The sequence below is a fragment of the Augochlora pura genome, chromosome 11 (genome assembly GCF_028453695.1).
Source record: "Augochlora pura isolate Apur16 chromosome 11, APUR_v2.2.1, whole genome shotgun sequence".
Taxonomy (NCBI): Eukaryota; Metazoa; Arthropoda; class Insecta; order Hymenoptera; family Halictidae; genus Augochlora; species Augochlora pura.
In genome coordinates this window covers 17,444,092-17,470,747 of record NC_135782.1, presented here as the reverse complement: position 1 = coordinate 17,470,747, position 26,656 = coordinate 17,444,092, and the positions used below count along the sequence as shown (strand labels likewise).

Sequence of the window (26,656 nt, the reverse complement as noted above, 5' to 3'; positions counted from 1 at the left end):
AAAGTCACTCATCTACCCACAACTCTAAAACTGCCTTAAACGATTCCAAAAGGAAAAGGAACAGTGAAAAGGAGCTGGGAATGGGCCCGCGTATGTGCACTTGGGCTTGACGGGCCCGTCGAGATTCCGCGCAGCGATCAGGTGTCCGGGAAGGCAGTGATAGGCAGCGGCCCGATCGTATAACAACTGGTGAGCAACAACCAGTTAATTGATGTACGAGTCAAAGCGTCTGTAACCGATATGCAGCGGCGCGGTCCGTTCGCGGCACACCGGGGACACATTTGTCCTGTGTTTGGGGGGAGGGGGAGGGGGCACGACTGGTTTCCCGGAGAAATTCCAAACTCTGGCGGGTTCTTCCTCCGGGCAGGAAACCTCTAATTAATTGTGCAATTAGGGGCCGAGTTAATTGGAAAAATTCGCGGACAATACCGGTCCCCCCCCCATTGTCCTCCTCCGGCCTTATGATCTTATCCTTTCCGCGATGCTTTCTGCTGTGACACGAGTCGCCGGTGTACCGGGTGATTTCGAAATAATAATTCAATTGTTCTCGTTGATGTTGAAGTGGTGAAACCATTGACAAAGCTAGGAATTGAGTTGAAGAAATATGTAAAAGAAGATAGGAAGAAAAATATAAAAGATAAAAAAATTATGTAAATAAATTATTAGGGGTAAAGTCAGGGTGGTGAAAAGTTTGAATAAACTTTGAATATTAAGGGTACTTGGATGAACATTTAATTTATAAAATATCTTAATTAATATTAGATATGTCAAATAATTTTTTTGGATATTTCAGATATATTTTTATAAATATTGATTAGAGAAGTAGTAAGCGAACGTTTGCCTTCCAAGTAAATTTTTGGCGGAGGCCTTGTGGAAGTTACGAGGCTCGTTTCGCCGCAGCATCACCGTATTGCTTCCGCAGTAACATGATGAGTGGGCTGCTCCGCGAAATTGAATCATTTGCTTCTATGTTCCGTCTGGCCGGCTGCCAGCAGTCGGCGGCTACTATTTCAGCGGCCGGCGCGGAGCGGAGTCAAACGAGACGACTGTCTGATGTGCGCCTCGAAATAAATCAGAGAATCCCGTCGGCGATTCCTGCTTGAAATCACGCGCCAGCAACGAAAAACAGCTCGAAGAAATTCTAAAAATTAATAAAGATAGTAGAAAGAGTAGACTAGTGATAAATTAGAAATTAATAATAAAATTGTTGGGATTTATTCAGTGGATAGTTGAAGAATGAAGGTAGTAAGACACACGTAACACAACAATATATTTAATAGAATAACTAAGATGCCGATGGATTGAAATACACACTTTTGTATAACTAGCCTAACGCACGGGGGACGACAGAAAGGAGGGCGTTAAACTACATTTTCCAATAAAAATATATGAATGCAATTTTATAGGAATAATATTGGAAAACGAAGAAAAGTTATTCTATTTTCTTAAAGCAGAAAAGATAAATTTAACGTGGCATCTGCTGAGGAGTCAGCCCCTTTGCCTTGGCCACGCCCATAATTGACACAGAGGTGGGGCAACGATACACCGTAGTGCTAGCCCCTTTTGCCCTGGTCACGCCTACAAACCAATAAAGTGGTGGGTCAATGACACGCCTCAGTGCTAGCCTCTGTTTCACTAGCCACCCCCACAAGTGTCTGTTACGCTCTGCGCCAGCCCCTTTTATCCTAGCCACGCCTACAAACCAGTGAAGTGGTGGGGCAGCGACATGCCTTTGGACCAGCCCCTTTTGCTCTGACCACTCCCACATTTGGCCAAGTAGAGGGGGGTCATAGACGCCCCTCTGGGCCATCCTCATTTTTTCTAGCCACACCTACAACTATCCACCACACTCCATACCCGCCCCTTTTGTTCCAGTCACGCCCACAACAAACCCAATGGATGGAACATCGTCGCGTCACTACGGGGTTCTACGAGGCGTGGTCACAAAGCGTGAAATAGGCGCAACGCCATCGGCAAATTGCAATAAAGCACATAAGAGGCTCAGGCACATTAACCCAATTTCGAAACGCCGGATCGCAGAAATCCACGGGGCGACACGCGAGAACGCGCGATCGATAGATCAAAGACCGAGGCATTCATAGGGAGCGCGTTTCTCAACCGGCTCGCTAAGGTAATATCGAAAGCCATCGCCGGCCAGTGTTTTCCAGAAATTAATGGCGCTAGCCGACAACGCCTCATTATCATATCCGCGGCTCCAGCTGGTACGTCGTCCTCGCTCGTCGATCCAGTGGCCAGTTTCTTCGGCGCGAGGAATCGGCTAACATGAATGGAGCGGCGAACCCGCGGCGGTGCGATGCTTTACGATGACTTAAAGCGAGACAGGGGTCCGATCGCATCGCGCGGTTCGATTACACGTTTCAATGGTGGCGGACACGTGTTCGTTACGCAAAATCGACGTTCCGCGGTGATGTAACTGGCTGATTGACGCTGTGCTTTAGCACCCTTCGTTATGCGCAGCGGCGCGAAGCAATATCGTTTCTTTGAGGTATTTGATACAGTAACGCACGGTTAAATTTACATTAGAACTGGTTCGTAAGTTAAACGCTTCTGATACACGTATTTCTGGCATCTGGTGATAGCTGTGACTTAGCTGATTAAAATAAGCCCAAACACGTTGTAATTCGGGATAGTTTAACCTGTTCTAGGATCGATTAATACGTAATCTACAGGTTGGAGGAAATAATTTGATTAGTTTTAATGTTATGTTCATTTTTGATAGTTTGTATGTCGGAGTGATACAGTTTATTGTTCAGAGATTGTCGATGTCTGAATTCAAGAAAATGGATGCTTGAATCAACCAGAATATTCAAAGAACTCGAGTCATTTTAATCACCCGGTATATAGTAACGAAAGTATGTAGTAAAAGTGGTCCTATTACCGTCGTGTTTGGACTCATTTCAACCAGGAATGTCTCCGCTACCCGATGCTGCCACGCTCCTAGAACAAAAATCATTATTAACAATAGTAATTAATAATTTTACAAAGTTATTTGCGCTCCGGTGGCGTTGCGTTTGTTTCGATGGAACGGCGTGTTCGTTAAAGGAAAAATTAGGATAAATATTTCAGGAATTGAGTTTCAGCTGGCTGCTCGAAGAACGGCACCGTTCACGGCGAACGTGTTCACGTGTCGCGCCGTAAGTTTCTGCGTGTTTGCGTGCCCACGGAGCACTGTTCGCTGGTCGTGTCTATTTACCATATGCCGTGATACCGAGTCGAGGAAATAAGGCTTCGATACGGCCCTGTGCCGATCAGTTGCATAAGCGAGCGGGTAAATCAGATAGCAACGTAGCGGGAAAGTAAACGTATTTATTACTATGTTGCGCCCCGCTCGATAATTGCCGGGCTTTTCTTCTTGTTGTGGGAATCGGCGTCCAGCGCTGATAAATCCACACCGATTCGGAATAATCGGATCCATGCTACTCGTAATTCGCTCGGATCAGCTGGCCGAGTCAGCGATCGCAGCTGAGCGGTGACTTCCATTTCTGTAAAAAAAATTAGAACTCTTGATGCAATGTAGATAGAGTGCTGGAATATTTTTTAAACCAAAGCTGAGACATTGTAGTACAATTAAAAAAATATAGAGTAATGATAACCAACAGGTTTTAGCCAAGAGAATATTTATGGCATTTCGCCATTTTTAGAACAGTATCGCTTAAGCCATCGTAACGTATGGTTTCATATTAAAATTCAGAACTTTCGATGTGATGAAGATAGAGTGTTGGAATATTTCTTAAATCAAAGTTGAGACATTGTAGTATAAGGAAAAAATAGGGAGCAATGATGACCAACAGATTTTGACTAGGAGAATATTTATTGCATATCTTCTTTTTTAGGACAGTATCGCTTAAGCCATCCTAACGTATGATTTCATATTAAAATTCAGAATTTTTAATGTGATGAAGATAAAGTGCTGGAATATTTTTTAAATCAAAGCAGGAACATTGTAGAATATATAAAGAATTATAGGAAGAAATGGCGATCAGGTTTTCACTATGAAATAATTTATTAAAAGTAGACCTTCTCGAGAAAGTCTCCGACGACCAAATATTCAATGAATTCAATGGATGGAGATCTGGTGCAACAATTTTTCGGTACAATTTCGGTGAAATGAATTACATTTTCGCGGGAGTGTGTCGCGGGCCCGATCTAATCGACTGCACATCTCCATCAGCAATTTTATCCGCGAAATATTTGCTTAGAACAATGATGTCATTGTTCATTGTCCGGACCCGGGAGCAACAAGAGCTTTGACACGGGTAATGAGGAACCTGTTAGCCCCTCCCCCGCCAGCGCGCCGGTACACAGGTATCGCATTCGAATCTCAGTGTTCTGTCCAATTATTGTGGAACGCAGCCATTGTTACACCATTCGAGCTTTCAACGAGATAATGATGCTCGTAAATCGTCCCCGTTGCGTCCCGCTGATAGTTAAAAGGCGGAACGTGGTGGAAATTTTCGATTAAACGGATCAGACAAATCAAGCCGGCCGCGCTGTTACCATTTTCGACGAGGCCGGCTACGCCTGCCGCGCCATTTTAAATCATATTCATGCGAAAATGAGAAGGTCTCGACCAAGTACGGACCTTCTTTATTGCCAGCTCACTGCGACGACAATTGCATATCACAGAAACAAATGAAACTGTTCATAATGTTGCTCTATTAATTTTACTAAATATGGAGTTGAAATATATACAAGAATATTGGACATTTATATGTTAAATAAAACATTGCGATGAAATCAAACATTTACACAGTTACGGATGTATTTTGAACAATGAAAAGGTTACGTATTTATTCACTGACGGATTTATGGCTGCTCTATAGTGTCAAGTATCGTTGCCAGGAGATTAGGCTAGATTTCAAGCCAAAGGAGTGGGGATAGGTCACGCGACACTGTGACCCTATAGGAGCAGTTGCAGCTCCCACTGTGCTGTTCTAAGCGAATCAACGTCCATTGCTGTGTCATGTAGACAACCCCCACTCCACAGCAAACCCTGTGACGCATGCGCAGCCCAGTCCATGCGTATAAATTCTTGATAAAGACCCAGCCGAAAGCTACCTTCGCCTCAAGAATTCGAAGCAGTAAGATGGCAGATAATTTTTACACACTTCTCAGATCAATCCGGCAATAAATGTCAGGGCGTGGAAAAGAATGAAGTTCGTATATCGGCTGCTGAATCACTGGAATTGATAGAACGACGCCATTCCAGCGTTGTCGCGCGTGTGCGCTCACTTTAAAAAAAAAAAAAGAAAACCAGTCGACACAGTTCCTTTTTTTTCTCCGGCGAACGAATTCCAGGTACGAAACGTGCCATTGTTCCAGATTGTCAGCGGGCATTAAAGCGCTGTCCGAACACGTCGTTACGTTTCTTACACGGCGTCGTTCCGTCGCGCGAATCGCCGTTAACTTCGGCCGTTCCCGCCGCAAAAAGTGACACTCGAGACGATCAAAGTCGTCATAATTTCGTACCCTCGGCCGACGGTGGTGAAACCGAATTGTATATTGCGAAAAGGCTGCTTTTGTTCGCCGCTATCGATGGAAGGAGCATCGTTGGGTCGAAAAATGCATTTATTATTTATTATTATTGTTATTAAAATTGATGGACGAAGGAGGGGATTGTTGGAAAGATATATGCAAAATTAATTTTTTAAATTTGTTATGTATTTTTGGTATTGGAATTAAAATGCCTGGGGTAATTTTAGGTTAGGTCTAAGCTAGGTCTAAACTAGGTCTAAGCTGTCTGGATTAGGTTCAGTATTAGGTCAGAAGAGCTGTGTTTGAAAATTTGCTAAGACTAGGATAGTCCTAGGAATATTCTAGACTAGGTCTAAGCTAGGTCTAAGCTAGATCTAGGCTACGTCTGGATTAGGTTCAATATTGGGTCAGAAGAGGATCAATTGCTGTGTCTATAAAATATTGAAGACTAGTATAATGTTAGGATCGTATTAGGCTAAGTTCAAGCTAGGTCTACGATAGAGCTAAGCTAGATTTAGGCTAGGTATAAGCTAGGTTAAGTTAGGTCTAAGTTAGGTATAGATTAAGTTCAGTAATTTTGCAGGAAAGGATCAATTGCTGTGTCTGTAGAATAGTAAAGACTAGGATAATTCTAGGATCGTTTTAGGCTAGGTCTAGGCTAGGTCTTAGCTAGGTCTCAGTTAGGTCTAGGCTGGGTCTAAGCTAGGTCTATGTTAGGTCAATATTAAGTTCACTATTTTCATAGAAAAGGATCATTTACTGTGTCTATAAATTAACAAAGACTAGTCTAATTCTAAAAGTGTCCCAGGCTAGGTCTAACTCATGCCTAAACTAATTCCAGGTTAGGTCAAACTTAGGTCTCCAATTCCCACGAAATACCCCAGAAACCAGATCCATTCAATACTGCTATCTCCAGCAAAAACTTCTCCCTAACGATACTCCTGACAGACATAAAGATAGCGGCCAGAATAAGCGAGGTATATCACCGAAGCAAATAATTAATTAATTTTTCTTTTCCGCTACGATCTCGGGCGTGATTTATGATTGATGAAGTTAAATTAACTGGCACGCTGTTCACCTGGCAAGCGCGTACAAGCTCGAATTTCGCGATGAAGCGCACAGATAATACTCCCCTCTCGGTTTGTCGACATTTTTTATCGCGCGGATTTATAAGCCGCCGATGCCGCGCGCCGCAGAGCGCTGTAACACCGTAGAACTTTTCATCAATCTCGCACGCGCGTTCCAACGGAACGCACTGTGGAAGGTAACAACGCGAGACTAACGAGTTTTCCCGCGAGCTCGTTAGCATCTTGATCGATTATTATTAACATTTAAACGGATCGGAGAAGTCGCCGCAGGGGGAACTGTGTATATAGTGAGGCGGGTTCGCTCGAAATTTCGGAATGGAAAATTAGTTATCATCGACGGTGATTACGTTGCGCGAACGGTGACGAAACGGATCGGACACAAACAGAGTGTAAGGCAACAGGTGTGTGCGGAGGCCTGTTACGCCAATGCTAAGCGATTCCGTGCGCGGCGCAATTACGATCCCAGTCGCCTGGCCGTAATTCAGAACGATTCCGAGAGGCACGCGAATTTCCATGCTCATCCCTTTCATATCCGATTTCGCTTTCGTGAAAGCGCCCGGCCGATTATCGGGCCGGTCCACTAGTCTCTCTCTCTCTCTCTCTAGCGAGAAAAATTTTCTCCGTTAATTTGGTAAACGATGATGATGAGACTAACTAACCCACGACGGTGTGCCGTCGGCTTTTTGTTCGACGTGTATCGCTAGATCGCTATCCAAACGTTTCGTTAAACGTTACGGCGCTCGTTGAATATTCAACGAGAGATTTTCATTCGCGCAGAGCACGCGAGAGAACATTTTCTCCCGCGGCGCGACGGACAATCGGCGTTGCCCCCCCCCCCCCCCCCGGTGGAATGCTTCTTCTTCTGCGCACGGCGGTGAGGATGAACCCCGTATGCTCCGGTACACGGCCGAACAAATTGCACGCTCGTTGATGAGACCGGGTGCTCTCGTAATGATCTACGGGCGATAGACGACGTCTGACGAACAGCCTTAACCTTTGCGTGATTAGATTGCGGTGGACGGTAGCAAATAGCTAAGACCGTTCTCGTTGCGTTTTCTCTGCTCTGGCGGGTCGATTGGGGTGTGCGATAATATTTTTTGGAGGAGATGATAGTCTGGGAGAGATTGGGTGTAATTGTAGTGAGCGAAATATTGATCAGGAATGGGGGATTAATTTAGATTAAGTCAGAATGAGGCCTAAGTTAGATTAAGTTCAAACTTAAGATAGATGTAAAAATCAAACGGTTCAAATTTTTCTAATAATTTTACAAGTCTGATCTAGGCGTAACTAAGATTTAATCCAGATTAAATCCTGATTTAATCCTGATTTAAGTCAGATTTAAGTCACATTTAATTCAGACCCAAATTAAGTCTAATCCAGGTCTAAGTCTGATTTAAAAACCATATCATTTCCAGCTCTGATCCAGACCTAATTCAGTTCTCATTCAGATTTAAGTCAGATTTAATTCACAGTTAAGTCAGGTTTAATCCGGACCTAAGTCAGACCTAAGTGAGACCTAATTCAGACCTAAGTCAGATCTAAAAATCAAGTCCTTCCAATTCTTACAATATTCCAGTAGTTTAATCACAGCTCATCCCAAGCTTAAATTATATCTAATTAAAGTCTAAGTCAGATTTAATTCTGACCTAAATCAGACTTAATTGAGATCTAAGTGAGAACCAATTCAGATTAAAGACAAATCTAAAAATCAAGTCTTCCCAATTGTTACAATATTTCAGAAGTTTGAAAACTCAGATCTAAATCAGACCTAAGTCAGATCTAAATCAGACTTAACTCAGATCTAAATCAAACCTAACTCAGATCTAAAACCGAAATCATTCCAATTCATCCAATATTTTTACGCACATCTAACCTACTCAGACCAAACTCAGACCTAATTCAGACTTAACTCAGATTTAATCCAGGCCTAACTCAGATCTAAATCAGACCTAATTCAGACTTAACTCAGATTTAATCCTGGCCTAACTCAAGCCTAAAAACGCACTCCTCCAATTCTATCAATATTTCTACGGCTTCCTATTTCCCCTTCACACCTCCCAAACACACAAAACCTAATCGCCCTCCGCACCGTAGCGTAAAAATACAATACCGCTTTGACTTCGCCGCTGAAAGTACCATTTTCTTCGGAAACCGGGTGGCGGTCTTTTGTGCCGCCAGTGAACTCACGCGGCATAAAATCGACGTACGACCGGAGAAGATATATTCCTGGCAGTGGTCGAATGGCATTAACCAAGTTAACAAGGTGAAAATGCTTTCGGCGCGAACGGTTGTCCGGCCTTTATCGGCCGTTCCGCGCGTCGTCGCTGCGCATGGAAGCGGAATAAGGTTTTCTTGCGACGCTGTTAGCGCTGCCATTTACACCCAAGGGTAACAAAACGATCCCGGCATTGTCAGGCAGACTTTGTAAGTCACGGCACGAGGCCGCAGACTTTTCGCCAGCGCCTTCGACGCGTTGCATCGATTTTTTACGGCGCATTAGAGCAAACCTAACCGAAGACCCACGGTCCGATTGACATCGTACGCTTTCCCCGTGATCATAGTGCGTGCGTTCTAGGAGTAGTAGCATTACGCGCCACTTTATCGTGACATATCAACGGGTTTGTACGCGATGCTTGTTGCGCTCCAAGGACGCGGTGCTCCTTCGACCGAGGGCACTCGGATGGGTGCAGCCCGCGTAAGGGTAGGGGCAAGATGCCATAAGAGACTATAGTTAAGTGTCCACTGTTGGGACGCTTCCACTATGCTGTAACTACTATTCTTGTTATTTCTCGAATGCAAAACTTTTAACTCCTGTCACAGGAGTAATTACGGCTCTCATTATTATTTTATTTTTTAGTATTTGCGAAAGAAAATATGGCTACGTTAATTGCTAGGTGCAGGAGCTATGCATTCACTTTTTTAATTATTTTATTGAGATATATTAAATAAATACATGGAGTCGAAAATCTCGAAATTTCCCTTCGAGCTTCTGATCGGGATTTCTTAATTTTTTAAAATATCCTTGTCATTCTTTTATAACTTACGTTACCCTATCTTAAAGCTTATACCTTCCCCTTTAATTTATGCTAAGTTATTTGAAAAAAGCTCCAGAAGGACACAATTTACAGTGATTTGAAAATGCTCCTTGAAAATCTCGAAATTCTCCTTTGAGCTTCTGATAGGGATTTCTGAATTTTTCAAAATGCCCTCATGATTCTTTTTTAACTTAACTTACCCTGTCTTAAAGCTTATACTTTCTTCTTTAATTTCCTCTTTAATAACTGTTCTCGCCATTTTTGTTAAATATACAGTGCTCTAAAAAATAATAAATCGATCATTCTTTCTTGTCTTCAATAAAGTATCATGAACTTGAGTTCTTGAACTAACAACTCTGAACAGTGTCGAGACGTTCTTGACACTCGCCGTAGCATAATTGCGTGGAAAAATGCACCGTGGTCAGCCGGTCTAGCCTCGATGCGGCTCGGAAAGGAAAGTTTTAATCTCTAGCCCTGGCAAAGGTGCCTCTCTCGATTCTCTGAAGTCAGTCTGCGGTCGCGTCCGAGCTTCGGGAATTCCTGCTTACGGCGTCGCGGCGTAATGAATAACCGAACCGATCCCCACGAATAACTATACCGACCCGCTGCACGGACCGCAATAACAGATCCAATATGGTAATCGCAGAACCAAAGTGGCGCAATACGAAACGATTTAAGGGCCTCCGAGGAGAGAATGTTCTCCGACTGTCGTCGAAAGCGAGCGAAATGTTGTAGAACCTGATAAACAATCGCAACATTATTCACGAAAAAGTCAGGTTGAATTAACAAATGTTAGGTGAATTATATCACAAAGCTGTAATTATTATTGTGGATTTTAATTAAATCGAGTTTATTTGATGCTGTCATTGACTTATGTATTCGTTACGAATTATTTATAATTTTTCATTAATTTTTATACACACAATACTACCTTATTCTTTCATAATTTATTGACATTTCAGACAAGATGGCGGATTTTTTAGGATAAAATAAACCCAAGATTAAGCTAGGTTCTACCTCACGAAATTCTCAGAAAATCGACTTCCACTATATCAAGCATAACTCCGCACTTAATTAATTTCGCGAATTGACAAAATTCTGACTGACTCTCTATACTATGCCCTTTAAAATTCATTTTCCAAAAAAGCTCTGTTGGTTCCCGAGAAAAGAATTCGCGAATCTAGTCTCGAGGGACGAGCTGGTTCAGAATCGGCCAAAACCTCTTCTATAAATTAATGTAAGAAAAATGGTTGATTACACTACTCATATTAGGCCAAAATATAATTTTCGAAACGTTTTCCTATTCGCAAAAAATTATCCAAAAGCAATGCTTAATATTTTGATCACTGACGTCTTATTTTGATTTTGCATTTTTGACAAACAAATTCAATAACTTCGAAAATAGAGATTAAAATAAAAATTGTAAAAATTTGTTAATTTCTCCAACTTTTTGGAGAAAGTTGTCACTATATCCCGGTCACTATGACAGAAACAATAGCGAGGTTGCGACAGTCCGGGGTAATTGAAAACAGCCGCTTTACGATGGGTTCGCGTGAGCATTACCAAATGGGCGATAAAATTGAGGAAATCAGGCCCCTGTCTGTTAGGTGCCGGCTGCACAGTCGGTAATAGATTCGAGGAATGCCATTTGTTTTGCATAGCATTCCACGCGGTCACAATTATTTTAACTACCAGCTCCGTCTGCAATACTCAGCCGCTTGTGCAAGCGCCGCGGAGTTTAATGCCGGCGACGAGTTAATTATCTGCACTTGAAACACTTTTTTTCCGCCGGCTAATATTTTAGTAACGGCACGTGATATTTATGTATCTGAAATATTTGTCACAGCCTGTCCGCGGCGGTAATTACACTTTTCGAGCGGCGATCTAGCAGGTGCGAGTTGCTGATAGCCGTTCCAGATAGCAGAAATGATATTCGCAACTCGCCAAATCAGATCTCCTTCGTTTCACGTTCCTACATAATTACCATTTACGTTTCCATCGTATAATATACTCGGTGTTGCGAAAATTGTATAATTGCCTCAACGAAGCAATTCGTGACGTCATTTCGAGAAAGTTTTTCCTTTGAAGAAATGTTCTACGACGTTTAATTAACGAGATATCGAGGAAAAATCGTGGTCCAATGCGGTCGCGAGGGCGTGGCGTCTGCCGCCCTAGCGCCCTGATTGGTCCACGTTTATCCTTGATAACTCGTGAACCACACCTCGTATCACATTTTTGCAAAGGGAAAAATTGTTTGGTATCGTCTGAGGCGTCTACCTGTGTAAAGATTTCCAGCATTTTTTATTGTCAATATTTAAGGTATATTAATTATATATTGCGTTAGGTAAAGGAGATATTCGGTAACAGTTTCTTCCGATTATTTCGTAAACGGTTTTGATTTCGCTACGGTGCCGTTAAAATGGAAAACAGTCGACTTCGAAATCGGCCGTAGCACCGGCTCTCGACACAATGATTTACGGCGACACAACGCCGCTTCATGTTAGACGATAATCCTCGTAAATCCGACACGGCCGTGTTAAATCTACCTTGTAAATAATTGCGTAACAGGCGAATTGTGTTACAGTTACCGCGGATCATTAGCGGCCGTGCTCGCCGGACATACACACGTACGGGCTATCGACACAGTGCTGTTTAACTTTCACTATCCGATGCGTAACATTCCGCCATTACTTTTGATGATTCGCGAGCGGTGAAGTGCCTTGCCAAGGCAGCCGTGACCAATCTGACCCTTTGGCATTATTAAATTTTTTTAAACAGCATACTTCCCCCTTTGTCTCGACATTTAAAAACACTATAGAAACCGAAACTTTAGTATTTATTATCTCCGTTAATAATTGAGATATTTAAATGAAATAAAAGGCAAAATGAAGCTCAAAGTTCCCTTTATGAACAACAATTTTTACAGAAAGCTGTATAATTTATGAATATTAAAAAAAAAATTATTAAAGCGCTCCGAAATCGAAAGGTCATATTTTTGAGCATTGTTCATGATTTTTTTTAAATAATTAATAATTGATCTAAAATTCTGAAAAAATTATGATAGATAAATGGAACTTTAAGCTTTATTTTGGTTTTTGTTTCATGGAAATATCTCGAGAAATGGCTGAGGAAATCGCCGACAAAGTTCTTGTTTGCTGGATTAACGAAAGGTTAGAGGTCTGAAATCGTACAGAATCGTATTGTAAAAGAGCATTGTTTTGCAAAGCGGACGGAGAGCGCGCCGGATGTTGTGCGGCCCCCGGCCTGGAAAACTCGGCACGCTGGAATTATTATAGAGTCGGTTTTCTCCCCTTGCGTCACCGAGGCGACGCATCCCACGCGCCGACGCGCAATTAAAAAGCCGCAGGGATACAACGACTACCGGTGTTCCCGGACCGATTGCGGAGCGGGGTCCAGTTAATTGGAATCGCATTAGACGTGGGAGTACGTTTTATCGGGGGTAATTCACACCTTTATCGCGTAACACAAGGCCCATTCAATTGTAATTCTCGCCCGTTCGTCCGTCTGATCGCTGTTGCATCTTAACAACTGATGCTAAATGATTTCGCACGGCTTACAAAAAGCGCTTGCGAATCGCAGATAATCCGGCGACAGTGGTTCCTCTGCTACGCTAATTGAGCAAGAGAACTGTTTGTAATTGCGTGGTAAATTTTTATTTCCTCCGGCAGTACTAAGGAAATCGTTGCGCAAGGAAATCTGTGCACAGTAAATCCAGCGTGGTCTCCTGAAGAATTTTTTTTTTATTTTACAATTTTGCTGATTTTTAAAATATAGGTAAAATAGATGTAAAAATGTCTGAATTTTTTTTACAGCGTTTGAAGAAGTTTCAATGAATTGGAAATGGTTTGAGCATGTCTGAAACAATTATACTGTACTCATACATGGTTTAAATCCATTTTGAAATATCCTATTAAAACCGAGGTATTTTTCTTCAAATTAAGGGTCGTCTTCTTTTAATTTTCCTAAACGTTGACGCAATTTTCATTTAATCTAAGGTACCCTATTTAAAAGCTTATACTTTTCTCTTTAATTTGTGCTAAGTTACTTTATAAAAGCTCCACAGGGACACTATTTATACTCATTTGAAAATGACCCTCGAAAATCTCGAAACATTCCTTTGAGCTTCTGATCGAGATTTCTTAATTTTTAAAAATATCCCCTTGTGATTCTTTTTTAACTTAAGTTACCCTATCTTAAAGCTTATACTTTCCTCTTTAATTTCTTCTAAGTTACTTGGAGAATGCTCCACAGGTACAGAATTTATAATGATTTGAAAATGATCCTTAAAAATCTCGAAATTCCCCTTTGAGCTCCTCATCAGGATTTTTTAATTCTTTAGAAAACACCTGATAATTATTTTTTATTTTAAACTACCCTAACTCAAAGCAGACATTGCCACCTTTAATTTAAGCTACGCCGCATAAAAAAAAGTCCTTCTTTACTACAATTTCTCTCCAGTTGAATCCGACCATTTTGAATCACTCTCAACATCTCCCAGTTTCATGGTATTCAATCACCCCTTTAAAAAAATAAAACTCAGACGATTTTTAACAACATTCCTATCAACTAATCACAAATCCCGTACTACCATCCAGCCCTTAAAAAAATAATTGCGATACCTGCCTCACATTCTAACTAACAATCGAACAAGAATTTCCTATCGCTTTTTGCACACAATATACTCCGCCTAGAAAATGGTCACCGAAAAAAAAGCAGTGCTGCCATAACGGACGCTAGGACATCGCTCATCTTCTCATTAGACCTTAACGAGCGTCGCGCACCGGAATCACTATAAAAGCGCTTCTCCGCCGGACAGCGGCAGAATCCATTTACGGCGCGGTTTAATTGAATCGCGCCGGCGCAGGAGACAACTCGATAATAGCGCCGGACGAGCGAATAGAAGATTCCCTTGAGCGTCTCAAGTTCACGGCGTCTCTCTCTCTCTCTCTCTCTCTCTCTCTTCTCTGAGCCGTGGCCTAGGTTAATAAAAGTTGCATCATCGTCCAGAGAAGCAGTTCTCCTGCAGTTCTCCAGCGGCGGATCGCTCCAAGAGCCGGTTGCGTCACCGAAGATCACTGCACCTGGCTGCTCGTCCTCGATCGGGCAAGATCACGGATCGTCCTCGAGACGAGCGATCCAAGCCTCCTCCTTCTCTCTTCAGTCCGCTCGGTCAATATTTCCACTGAGTCATCCGAGTTAATGCTTGCGACAGACAGACGTCCGGCCAGACGGAAGAAATCGCTCCGCGATTAGTCAGTCAGGAAATCGCCTCGGAATTGGAGCACGGGAAACGGACGTCGATTCGAAACTCTAATCGACCGAGCTAATGGTGGAAAGGCCGAGTGTAATTAACAGTTTCCCTTAAATTAACCTGCAGAAGAGTTTTCTTAAATTGACCACGTTTTCGCCGAGTCTGGAGCAGCTCAGCCTACATTCGCGAATTTTTTTTTCGGGAACCAGGGGAGCTTTTTCGAAAAATGCGTACTCGTTTGAAAGGTCATAGTATAAAGAGTCAGCAAGAATTTTTTGACTCCGTAAAATCGATTAGGAGCGGAGTTATGGTTGAAATAGTGGAAGTCCATTTTCTGAGAATTTCGAGAGCTGGAATTTACCTTACGCTTAGGTTTATTCCGTCCTAAAAATTCCATATTGCCTCCATTTCCCCAGAAATTTTTATGAATAGTCAAAGAACAATATAATCTTGTGTAGAAACATTAACGACAGGTTCATAAATAATTTATGCCGTCCATACGTTAATATTAACGTCGAGGCAGTGTTGAAAGCGTTCGCTCGCCGTTTCCAGCTAATTAAAATGATTAGAAGCGAAAATATATTTTTCATCGGAATAATTGTCCGGGGATATTTTATTTCCCATAAAAATCCGCGTTCTAATTAGGCTAAGGAGAATAATAATTACCGTCGGCCAGTTTAACGGGCAGACGTTACACAATGATGAAAATAGATATATTCTCGCTAATTGAAGGGGGTCTCTTTTTTTTTACCAGCGGACCGTTCCTAATTAGCATTCCTTCGATCTTGTCCACCGGATCGTTGTGAACAAACGGCAAGGGGACACACCCGACGGTCGACGATTTTCCGCGCGTGGTTTCGAGAACCGCGCACGCGGTGACTTTCGGGTGATAGAAGTATTTCTGTTTGGAAAGTCGAGATGCAATCGGTCCGTGTCGTCATAAAAGTTAATTAACTCACGTTGGCAGACGCTGTTGCTCACTGCGTAAATCAATGAATTTATGGCCGTAGAGGTTTTTACCGTGAATTGCGTATTGTACGGGTAATAATAAGCCGCGGTATGCGCGGAATGGCATCATTGTTACCGGCCAGAATTAATTTGCCTTTCAGGAAATATAGTCCCGCTCGCTAACCTCAATTGGAGCGAAGGATTCTCTAAAATTCATTGCGAATCTGTGAAATATAGAGGAGGCGTGTTGAAAGATTGTCGAAGAGTTTGGAGTTTGTTCAAACTGCTTCAAACCAGCAAGAGACAGTTGCAGTTTTATTAAAAATATTCTGAGACCTTCTGGAAACTATTAAGTATGAATTAAGGATAATAAGAGACACTTAGAGTGCGTTAAAATTGCTGCAAACCTGGTCAAACCATTTGCAATGCTTTCAAACTGCTTCAAACCAGCAGAACTCAATTGGAGATTTATTAAAAATTATTTAGGACTTATTGGGATCTATGAGGTATAAATCAGGTAAGCTAATACACGTAAGGGACACTTAGCGTGCGTTAAAATTGCTACAAACCTGATCAAACCATTCGCAATGCAGTCAAACAGCTTCAAACTTGTTGAAACATTTTAGAAAGTATTTTTAAGTCTGTTTTAAGCTTTATAATTCTCTTGGAATTTATTAAATATTGTTCTGGGACCATCTGGGTCCTATTTAATCCATAGCAAGTTTTTTCATACCTGAAGACACTGCTGGGATCATTTACAAACTTTTTCAAACCAGTTAATCTCATTTAGAGTTGAATAAAAATTTTCTGAGACTAATTAGAACCTATTAGTTTTAAATCAAGGATACTAAAACATGTTTCAGACTACTTAGAATGTATAAAAATTGTTTAAGACTTGTTCAAACCATTTTCAATGCTTTTAAACTGCTCCAGACTTCATAAAACAATTTAGAACGTGGTCAAGCTGCTCTAAACGTGTCACAGGTGTCTTAGAATTGACTAAATATTGCATTGGGCCTATTTTGGGTCCTGTTTAGTCTTTGTCAGGAATTTTCAATCCTGGTGAACCCATCGAAAACGTCCCCAAACTGTTTCAATCTCACTGAGACAATTCAAAACGTTTTCACACAGCTTCAGACATGCCAGCACTACTAAAATTTACTAAATATCGTTCTGGCTCCATTTTGGGGCCTATTTAATCCTGACCAGGTGTGTTCAAGCCTAGTAAAACCATTGAAAACATCCTCAAACTGTTCTGAACTCCACCAAAAAAATTTCGAATATTTTCTTACAGCTCCAAACGTATCAAAAATATTGGAATTTATTTTAACATCATTCTAGGACCATTTGGGTCCTACTTAAATCACAACAGGTTTGCACAAACCTCGTCAAACATAATTAGGTCCACTAGGTCCACGATCGCCCTCTCGAACTCGACCACACGGTCCGCATTAAAGGTTAGATAATATCCGCGATCGTGTGTGCCCCGGCGCCGTTTCGTTCGCTGGCCTTTCCTCGGTCGTTCACGTGAGAATTCAACGCGGGCCCCGGCACGATAGACCATCGACAGACCCGGCCGTTTTATGAAGCATGACTTCGAGAACGAGGGTCGCTCTATGGTTTCAAACTGGAAACGAGAAAGGTTTCGTAATAATTGGAGCGCTGGATAAGTGGGTGGAAACGGGGGCCCGCTACGACGCCTTCGCTTTTTCTATCCGTTTGTCATTTTTCCATGGGAGTTGTCGATACGCGTGCCATAGCTGTTTCAATCTAATGCGGGAATAAATTGTTGCGCAACGGTTAACTGATGGTGAATTTAATACATGGTGGACGTGATTTTGAGGAATAGTGAACGTGATTTTACTTTGCAATTTATTTCGTTTTATTCTGGGTACTCGCTGATCAGGATAGACTGCTGCCTAGAGTTTCACTCTTTTTCTTTCGCATAATCTACGCAGCATGCGTGCACGGACTAGCTGGATGCTATCATGAGGCCCGTAACACCTGTGTTTATCTTTGATTATGGACGTCATGTGGCCGGTCGCAATCAGCTGACTCTCTCAGTGTACTTAAGCTTTTGGACGTTTTGTTCTGGAAAGCTGGCTCAGTGACGATTTCACGCAGTTCATGCAATTTGTGATAGTTGCATCCAAAGACTAGTTTCTGAACAATAGACTGAGTTCCATTTACTTTGGTAAAGTATTTTGGGTCTTCGTTCCATAACGCAGTGATGTTTGTTGAGGTAGGGACTTCATTATTCAATTATTTAAAATGACAACCTCAATTTCTTTGGAAGTTATGATACCCTATCTTAAAGCTTATACTATTCTCTTTAATTTCTGCTAAGATAATTGAAAAAAGCTCCACAGGGACAGAAATTATGCTCATTTGAAAATGCCCCACGAAAATCTCGAAATTCCCCTTTGAGCTTTTGATCAGGATTTCATAATTTTTAAAAATGTTGTTATGATTCCTGTTTAACTTAAGTTACCCTATCTTAAAACTGATACTTTCACCTTTGATTTCTGCTAAGTTACTTAAAAAAGCTTCACAAGGACAGAAATTATGCTCATTTGAAAATGCCCCTTCGAAATCTCGAAATTCCTCTTTAAGCTTCTGATCCGTACTTCTTAATTTCTCAAAATTTCCTAATGATTCTTTTTCAATCCAATCTAGCCTACCTTAAAGCAGATACTTCAAGCTTCAATTAACCCTAAATCACCATATATGAAATCAATCCAAACCCACTATAAACTGTCCATACTTTACAATATGCAACAAGTCTCAGACAATTCTTCCTCTGCTCCAATTTATCCTATCCACATTTCAGCGAACCTAAGCAATTGTATTTCCTGCACTATAAATTAAGACTGCGCTGGAGATCGCGGATATTATCTAACCTTTAATGCCGTTCGTGTGTTCGAGTTCGGGAGGGCGAAACGGCCGCTGCTTGGTCAGCGTTATTGAATCGCGTGCGTGTCGAGAGCTGCCGCCGCTCGAAAACACCGCTCCGCACTGCTCCGCGCACGACTTCGAACCGCTCCGTCCCGATCCGAAACGAAACGGAACCACTTTTACGCCGCATTCTTGGCATTGAAGTGTCTCCCGTACCACGCCTGGCCTGGGGTGGGTGTGGCACCCGAGCGAACCCGTGACGTAGCCGCAACGAACCACCGGCCTCGTTACGACACACGTCTAAATGGACAATGTGTGTAGTACAATTGCAGTTCGAAGGCCGGCACGGCGCACTTAGTTCCTCGAAATAGTCTTTCTCCATAATAATCGACTTATGCTCCCTTCTATCGTCTATTAAAATGTCAAATATATTATTATCATTATTATTAGATATTTGATGTTTTAATATATATATTAATATATTACTTTCATGCGTTATTAGTCTCTGTTAATATATACATTGTTACTTAGGATTTATGTACAATGTGTGCTATGATATATATATTTTTAACCCTTTACAACTCCAGCAGGTAAAAATACTGTAAAATCCTTTCTAGTGAAAAGGGTTAACTTACATCGCTAATATATTATTATTATTATTGAAATGGACACACTAAAGTTATATTAATACATTGATATACTCAAATATATCAATATCCCTTCTATATTATATCAGTATATTTTATTTAGTCGTCGAAAAGTTCATCGAAACTGTCTAAATTCACCTCGAAGCTGTTTCAAGAACTACTGTGCATCAAAATCATTTAGCTGCAAGCGACCAGCCAGCTTAAATCGAGCTGGAACGTCTCGGCCGCAGCAATTTCCGACACATTCTCCTTTTCATGGAAGAATTTTACGGTCTGATAATCCATTTTGAAATTCCCTAATGCATTCTTAATACTGAGGCAACCGAGCAGCGGAAGACTTGATTTCTATCGACATAATTGTCGGGTTCACCGAGGTCCCGGTTCTACAAAGGTTCTCGTAACACAGAAGCTCGAATTAAAGAGGCGTCTGTTCGATTGATTTTCGATCGGATTTCCGAACCAGTTTCAGCGAGACCGGATCGTTCGCGTACGTTGACCGCCATAAACTTGTCCAATCGACCGTTTAATCTCTCATTTTCTGCCGTAGTGTTCGCGCGAACCCTTTTTCATTTCGCATACCGATGCACGGGCGTTTTAATTCGCGGATTAAAAACTGGCAACGCGCCGACGTCGACGTTCCCTAATTGTCCTGGAGCAGGCCGATAACCAACCGAGATCGCTTAATTGAGTGTGGCGGCCGTATTAGCGTCGACTGAGATTTCTATTACATTAATGCAAATGCTGTCGTTAGGGCTGTTCGCGTGTCGGCGAGCAGAAGTTATGATCTCTACCAGTGGATATCGGCCTGAAATGTTGCTCGATTGAAAAGCAAAAAACTGTAGAAACGAAACTAGATACAGCCACGTTATTTAAATTGTTATAATATGAATTTTTAATTAAACATTAGGAATTCGTGTTCGTCGTTTAATATGCAAAAACCGTCGCCGCGTTTTATGCCGGCCAACGGTTTCAGCAATTATTTGCTCGCTCGAGCGACGAACGCAGGAATATGATATTTTATTTTTTTTAATTATGACGGCCTGATTTGATAAATATGGAAAAATTCTGGCGGCGTTATCGTGGTAGTATGTTGTTATTATGATAATGTGAATATTATACGTGGTATACTTCTATGAGATACCTGTGGCTTACAAAGATTTTTATTTATCGCAACTGGAATTATTAATTTAAAAATCGGCAAAAATTCTGAGAAATACAGAATGGTATATGCAATACGTCAGATTTTTCTCGTAATTTTAGTACAATTTTCAATGGGGTTAATTGATCAAAAACTATATAAGGATATAAGTTCGATCCTCGATTTTAAAAAAAACAGCTATATCTCTGCACAGAAATGGAAAATAATTATTTTTACATACTAAAACAATTAAATACAACAGTATTCTATCAGATCTATGTAAAAATAGTAATTATCCAAGGCTGAATATAATTGTTTATATATTAAAAAATTCGAAACACTAGAAAAACTCGTCAGATCCCTATAAATTGCTATAATTAACTAAAAATACAGTCAATTTTTGTAGAAAAATAAATAAATGCTACGTGAACCCGTCAGAGCTATAAAAATCACTATAATCATCCAAACGTGGAATTTTCTCGCCAGGAAATTCGCAGCTGGTCGTCAAAAGCAAACGATAAACACCGAGTACAAGCTTGTAATGTAGCTAAACGTGCGTTGACATAAGCGTTAATTACTCGTCCGATTTCTAGCAGGAATCGATGGATTACGCATCGAGATTCGCTTCGAGGAACCATGTGAGCCCAGGCTGCCGAACAACGCAGCGCGTGCTGACATTTCCTTATTGCCGGCTGAGCCGTGTAGTTATCGCGTGGACAGCGTTACCAGCTGATCAGGAACTGAGTTTCCATGAAAAGGAAACCCGCGGAGTAATGGACCGCCGGCCGTCGGGATTTACGAGTCCGGCGAGCACCATAGACAGTGAACCAGATTCATAAAATAGCCGCAATTAATTAAAGAATCCCGTCGGCAAACAAATGAAAGTTGGTTCCGCTGGATACTGTGCCATTGTGCAATACTCGGGATCGGGCTTTTTTATTTACTTGAAAAATGTAAAAATATAATATTAAGTGGTGTAGAATATTTTTTGAGATGGATAGTTGTAGGAGTGTTAAAATGGCTATAATAATTTTTGGAGAAATGCTTCGAAAAATGCGTATAAAATTTCATGAATAAATGCATATACAAATCCACGTAATAACACATATAAAAATGCATGCAATAATTCACAAACAAATGCATATAACAGTTCATACAAAAATTCACACAAAAGTACATACAAAACTACATATAAAAATATATGTAAAGATACATACGGCAATAAATCGAAATAAATAAATAAATATAAATCAACGTCAACGTATGGAGCATCGAACCAGGAACAGACTCGATCAGATATTTCCAAAGCGAGTACGTAAACGCTAATAAAAGTGCACTCTAAAATCAATTTAACTAGATAAAAGTCAGTAACGTTATTTTGCATAAATAAGTGCCTTTACCCAGTCCCACACATTGAGGAACCGTACGCAAATCCAGCTCGTTACCGTCTTCGTTCCACGGTCCTTTATTGCCCACGGATTCCATCTAGTTAATAGCATCGTGGTATCTCATGGCCGGTTATGCAACGCTGTGCGTATCTGCTGCGGGCCGAACCAATAAAATTGTAAATAGATCAGGGGATTTTTCGTTCCATTCAGCGGACTTTCACTAATATTCCATTCGCAGTATGCGAGCAGAGAGCCAGCCTCCACACAAGCGGGGACAGCAATAACGCGGATTCGAACACCGTTTCCTATTTCGCATTAAAAGAGGCTCATGTTTGTTTTGTAACACGATCGTTATTGCAAAAAGGGAACCGGGCATTGTATCCACGCGGAACAACCCGAAGCCCTGCTAATTAGCCGAGTACAGGAAGCTTGGATAGTCGATGAGGTGCCGGCCTCGAATCCACGGTTTCACGCAGGAAGTGTACAGCGCCGGACCACGGCCGCGGCCGATTAATTGACGGCGGTAGGGTAGCGTCTCGTAAGCGAGAACCCGAACGACAGAAGAAACCAGTGCCATTCCGATGGTGGGACGAACATGGCGAGAACGCGAACGGAAACGAAAGCGGACCCCGGCCACTTGATAAAGATATAAACGCAGGTGTAATGGAACACGGCCGGCAACCTGCGAGAGGGAGCTGAGAATGGGAATACTAGTTCGGGGAGCACCAATGGGCCGGTAAGAATGTCGCCGCGTTCAAAATGGCGTTTATCGTCTTGCTAAGTCCGGAAACGACTCTGGAGAGTCCATTTTGAATTTATAGGGCACTGGGTGCTGATCTGTGCAAGGCTGTCCTGCTAAACCAATTCTAGAAGCGAAGAGAGGCTATCTCAGCTAGGGATGATGATATCTCAGGTATAAGTTGCTGGACTGAATCGTGGAAAAGATCTATGGTGATGTGATGGTGTTAAAAGCTTCCTAATACAGTTAACTAAAAGTAGTATATCTAGAAGAATTTTTCTGAATTTTTGCAGTCATCTAAATCGCTGAAAGTATAGGGTACACGCTTTGATTCCAGTAGCAGTGTTTACTTTCCTGTGTGGGAATTATTAGCAGCCCAATGGAAACCGCTCTTGTGCAGTGCTATGGTACAGTACATACACTAATATTACATCCAATATCCAGTTAAAAACAATCATGCAAATAGTACAGAATTATCAATAAAAATGACGAAGTAAAAATGTAGAATTTCGGCTGGGGTCCAGCAACTCAGTAATGGAGTTGTACTCCTGACTACCAGCTCTAAGGTATCGACTTGAAACTTTGTAGATATCTAGGTACTACAGACTAGATTCACCATGAAAAATCGCAACGTGGATGGTCCACGCGTTCCGGAGATACAGGGTACAATGTATATAGACCTTATGCCCAAATTTCCCTCGTGTGCTCCGGGACGTCTATACTAAGTCGACGATATTTGCTCTGGTATGCTACGCGTCACCGTCAATTTGTTACAATGACGTTTACATTTTGTTAGACGGTAATGTCATTACTCTCGCGTCACGGTGATTCTCGAAAGCAGTTCTGTTATCTAAGGACAATCGAGCGCGTCACGCCCAAACCCAAGAGGCTTACGCCGCTCCTCGGGCGACGCCTTGGCATTTTCGATACGCCTTTTGAGTCACGCGACGTCGCGATCCCAACGGGATGTGACAGGATTCATTCTATCTCGTTGCAATCTACTCCGCCGCTCGTGTCCCGAAACGGAAAGGAAAGTGCAGCGAGTCTGCGCGAGCGCCCGAAGTATTTTGTACCGTGGACCATCATTATTCATGCATTGTGCCACGCGCGTTTCGTACAGGTAATGACTGCCATCACGCCAAACTGATAATGAGAAGGTGTACCGATGATACATAATTACGGTATATATTACTCGGACCATCGTCCTCCTGTTTTCCCTTTTAACCGCGGCGATGTCTTCATACAGCTTTCCTCTCGAACCCTTTCATCCTCAGCGCCGAAAATTAACGACGAGATATCCCTGGACGGCTATTAAGAGTGAACGTTCTTCTGATTTATCGCAACGCATTATCAATTAGCTCCACGTTAGCTGTGTATTCAATTTTTTAAGCCATTCGTCGTGATTTGTAATGGAGTTCAATGACCTTTGGAGGCCTGGCAGTGCCGGCCACTCCTGTCTGTATTTTTCGCAACTGGGTCAATGTCTCCGACAAGAATCTATCAATACCTGCGAACCGTTAAGGACGGTGGATCCGTTAAAAAGAGAAGAAGGCGTACTGAAATCAGATCAGAGACCCCGCCTACGGGACAATGAAACCACGCCGGAAGGGAAGCGGATTCCCTTCTCTCCGTGTGAGAATCCTTTCTCCGTTATTCAAATCGATCGATCGCTGCCAGGCAAGAAAAAAAACGCTGTCCGTAGGGGAACGCGATCGGTCCATACGAAATGTGGTTCCGAACACTTTCCATTCCGCGCCGACCCGCGCTGCGTTGCGTTCGGGAGAACCGCAGGTAACGGCACCTGTCACGTGCTCTGCTCTTAATGCAATTCTCGAAATCAACCTATACTTTCCCTGTATCAGAATTAATTTTTCTGGCCTGTAGAAATCGAGTAGGAGGGCTCATAAATCACTATTAACAGGTTCTTAAATATGTACGAGGACTGTATAAATTATTGTGAAATTTGTTATAATTTTTAATGCCATACTCGATAATATTTGACGATAAAATTCAAGCCGTTGAAGCAGAAGATAGCTGAGGTGATTCCAAGCAACTTTTTCCTTTGCGAAAATGTTCTCCGTGGCTCGGTTCACGAGTTATTCACGAAAAACACCGACCAATCCGTGAGCGAGTACTGCTGAGTGACGCTCCGCCCTTGCGCTGTAATTGGTCCGCGTTTTTCTTTAATATCTCTTTAACGGAGCTTCGTAGAAGATTTTTGCAAAGGAAAAAGTTGTTTGAAATGATCTCAGGAATCATCTGCTTTATTTTATTATATTATAACCATAATATTATATAATATGTATGTTAATAATATAATTACTGCATTATAAAATATTATAGTGTTACTATACTATGTTATATTGTACTGCTGCTCTATTATGATATATTATACTATTACTATACTATACTATATTGTATCATAACTGTACCATGATTGACTATGCTACAACGATGCCATAATTAATTACACCCGAAACGAGGGCAGCGTAAAATCGATTTTTGATCGCCGGCGGGTCGTCTCACCGCTCGGCGAACAAAGAGAAACCCGGTGCCACTAATTACCGGCTGAGAACCGAGTCTCATTAAGGCACGGCCTATCGCAACCCCGGTTCATTACGCGCCGCGGACACAATGTATGCACGTCAAATTCAAAAGATAAACATTGGGAAAGATTGCCGGCCGTGATTTATGGCCGGCGCGGGCTCCGTCGAAGAGAGACGCCGTTGTCACCGGATTGTCCTCGTTCGCGCGACAAGACGTCTTCGTTAAGATGTCCGGCTGATTGTGTCTCCCTCGATGCCGGGGACAAGACACTTCCCTCCCCTTTCGCAGGGAGAAAATAGTAAGTAGCGTAGAAAGTGCGAGCGCGATTCAAATACCCCGGTTTGTAATTCGTTTGGCACGCTTCACCCGACGGATCCGAGTTTAATCTAACGAAGATCCAGCTTCCGCTCAATTCCCACCGGGACTCCTGCGCCGCCCGCTTTCTACGCCGGCGTTCATTAAATTTATTATCTGCTCTCGAAAACGGAGATCGCTCGAGCCCGTGCTCTTCTTATGCTTTTTGCACTTTTACCGGCGCCGCGAGCCCGGCCCGCTTCCGCTCCGGATTAATCGAAATCAGCGGGCGCCTCGAGGCAATCTTTTTCGATGATTGATTCCGGGAATTGGCCGATTGCCGTGGCGAATCGGTATGCGGGAGTTAATTCTTCATAATTGGCTGGATCAGTCTTCATTTCACAGTCGAGTAGATCACTCAATTATTTTACAAGTAATAATTCTCAATTTTTATAATTCAACTTCTTATATTCTCAATTTAATTTTCTAATTCTAAAATTCTTCTTCAATTTTTTATTTTGTTAGTATTATTTTATTATTATTATTTAGTTCGTTGGCGTGAGAAGTTTGTTTATGCACGTGGTTAATGCATATTTACGTTTTGCCAATTTCGTCCTGAACGAATCGTTCCGCTGCGCACGCAGTTAGATAATATTTTACAAATTCACCGATTTGTAAATTCAAGCGGTTCGTATACAGTACGAGAGCGGAGACGTTGCCTCACGTTTCCTGTAGAAATTTTGATTGGTATCAATTAATTACGGCGATGCTTTCGAGACTTTCTTGTTGGCTCCGTGGTAAAACGATTGGTGAGTGGGTTTAATGGAATAAATTGCTCATATTGCTCGAGCATTTTTGGGAGAGACGTAGAGTAGATTTGTGTGACAGATACTAGTAGAACTGGTAAGTGATATTGGTGGAAGAAACTAGTAGAAATGGTGAGTGATATTGGTGGAAGGAACTAGTAGAATTGGTAAGTGATATTGGTGAAATAAACCAGTAGAAATGGTAAGTCATATTGGTGAAATAAACCAGTCGAAATGGTAAATGATATTGGTGAAATAAACCAGTAGAAATGGTAAGTGATATTGGTGAAACAAACTCTTGGATTGGTCAGTGATATTGGTGAAACAAATTAGAAGAATTGGTAAGTATTTCTTGTGGAATAT

The 26,656-nt window shown here is 41.9% G+C and overlaps 1 long non-coding RNA gene across 1 annotated transcript in view; it reads right to left on the bottom strand.

The window, feature by feature from the left end:
* Positions 1–987: 987 nt before the first annotated feature.
* The window catches only part of LOC144477004 (uncharacterized), a 139,436-nt gene continuing 113,767 nt past the window's right edge, over positions 988–26,656 (bottom strand). Inside the window, exons 2-3 of the long non-coding RNA XR_013495131.1 lie at positions 3,335–3,503; positions 988–1,141 (exon numbers count right to left, since the gene is read on the bottom strand). This is a non-coding gene — a long non-coding RNA (uncharacterized LOC144477004). The remainder of the gene's footprint in view (positions 1,142–3,334; positions 3,504–26,656) is intronic.